This window comes from Penaeus monodon, chromosome 6, assembly GCF_015228065.2.
Source record: "Penaeus monodon isolate SGIC_2016 chromosome 6, NSTDA_Pmon_1, whole genome shotgun sequence".
NCBI classification, from domain to species: Eukaryota; Metazoa; Arthropoda; class Malacostraca; order Decapoda; family Penaeidae; genus Penaeus; species Penaeus monodon.
Window position 1 is genome coordinate 34,806,567 of NC_051391.1, and position 2,500 is coordinate 34,809,066.

The following is a 2,500-nucleotide window of genomic DNA, read 5'->3' on the forward strand; positions in this document are numbered from 1 at the left end:
AACATGTGACAGGAAAAAATTGAATGAAAATGGAGTGTGGCAACCCGAGAGAAAAAATGAAAAATAAGTTGAATAAGGACAAAAGAGACACTGGAAAAATAAGGAATAGGAGAAAGAGGAGGAAGGAAAAAGAAAGAGAAAAAGTTAGAAAGGAGAATAAAAGAAAGGAAGATGAGGATGATGAAGGAACAAAAAGAAGAAGAAGAAAAAAGGCGGAGACTACGAGGATCCGGATAAAAATAAGATGATAACGAGGAGGTGGAAGCGCTATAAATGCTCCGGCCACACAAACTGGAGTGGGAGAGAAACGTAACAAGACACAAAATTCTCCAGACACGGAAGCAAAGACTACAGAGCATGCGCCCCGCTGCCCTCGCTTGGAAAAGGCAACCCGGCGTTTCCTCTCTCTCTCTTTCTCTTTCTCTTGATTTTAGCTCTCCGGCCGGTCTCTGTCTCTGTCTGTCTGTTTCTCTCTCTCTCTCTCTCTCTCTCTCTCTCTCTCTCTCTCTCTCTCTCTCTCTCTCTCTCTCTCTCTCGCTCTCTCTCTTCTCTCTCTCTCTCTCTCTCTCTCTCGTCTCTCCTCCTCGCTCTCGCTCTCTCTCTCTCTCTCTCTCTCTCTTTCCACTCTTCCACTGTTCTTCCCTCCTCGTCTCCCTCTTTTCTCTCTTCATCTTTCTCTCTCTCCCTCCTTTTTTCTCTCTCTCCTTCCTCTCCCTCTCCCCCGTCTCTCCCTCTCCCTCTCTCCATCTCCCTCTCTCTCTTTCTCTCTCTCTCCTTCCACTCCTTCTCCCTCCTTCTCTCCCTCCATTCTCTCTCCCCTTCTCCCCTCTCTCCCTCCTTCTCTCCTTCTCTCCCTCCCTCCTGCACACGCAATATCCTGCAACACAAATCCAGCATCGAATCCCAATCACGCTGATCAATCCACGTTCGATGATATTAATAGAGTTGAAAGGTCCGTCCATCTGTTTAACGCTGTCGCTGCTCACTTCCCCTTGCAAAATGGCCAGTGTTGTAGGCATTGCAGAATGTGCGCAGGGTATTAAAGTTGAACGGCCGCAGCGTGCTAACTCCTGCCTCCCCCCCATCCCTCCCCCTCTCTCCCTTTTCTCCTCTCTGTCCTCTTCCTTCTCGCCCTTTCTTCTTTTCCTCTGTCTGTCTTCTCTCATTTTCTTCTTTTTGTTTTGTTTTTTGCTTTTCTTTCTTCTTTTCTTCCTTCTCGTTCTTATTTTTTCCTGTCACTCTTCTTGTTTTTCTTGATCCTTTCCCTTTTTTGATTTCTCATTCCTTTTTCGTCTTCTAACTTTCGCCTCCTCCTTTTCCCTTTCCCTTTTCCCTTGTCTTTCTTCTTCCTTCTTCCTCTTTCATCTTTTCCCCTGTCTATCTTCTTCCATTCTTCCTGTTTATATATATATATATATATATATATATATATATATATATATATATATATATATATATATATATATGTATATATATACACATATATATTTTTTTTTCCCTCTTTTTTTTTCTTTCTTTTGTCATTCTTTTTTTCTCGACCTTTCCCCTCTCTTTCCATTTCCTTCCTCTTTTGTCTTCTAACTTCTGCCTCCTTCTTTCCGTATTCACTTCTCCTATTCTTCCTTCTCTCTTCTTCCCTCCCCTCTCCTTCTACCTCTCCTTTTCCACTATTTTCCCCTTCGCTTTTCCCTCTTCTCTTCTCCTTTTCTCTCCCCCCTTCCCTCTCCTTTTTTTCCCTCATCCCATCATCCCCCAGTAATTCTTTCCATCCCCTTCACCCCAATCTTATTTTCTCCTGTCCCTCTTTCCTCCCCCTCTCTCCAATCTCATTTTCCCCTGTCCCTCTTTCCTTCCCCTTCACGCCCATCCCATTTTCCCCTGTAACTCTTCACCCCCCCCCCCCCATCTCATTTTCCCCTGTTCCTCTTTCCTCCCCTCTTCCCCTCTCCCCTCGCCCCCCCTAAACCTCCGTCCCCGCATCACTCCCCTGGGTATGAAAAGTTTGGCTGCTCTGGGTCTTTCTTTTCCCCTTTTTTCCATTTTTAATATAGCTCTTTTTTGAACTTTGAAAAGGTGGAACTTGTAACTGTTCAACTGAACGAGGCTGTCTTCGTTGGCATTGATTTTTTTTTTTTTTTTTTTTTTTTTTTTTTTTTTTTTTTTTTTTTGTGTGTGTGTGTGTGTGTGTGTGTGTGTATGTGTGTGTGTGTGTGTGTGTGTGTGTGTGTGTGTGTGTGTGTGTGTACCGATTTTCACCTTTGTATTATAAATTGCAAATTGTTGAGTCGCTTAGCAACAGAAGTTTGTAAAGGTATATCTATACAGATATGCAACATCTGTCTTGCTGTGTGTATGTATATGAGTGTGCACGCAGACAGATAGACAGATAGATAGCTAAACAGGCAGACAGATTGATTAATAGACAGATATATAAGAAGGTAAATAGAGAAACAGATGGAAAAATAGATATGCAGGTAGTTCAATAGAAAGAAAAACAGGG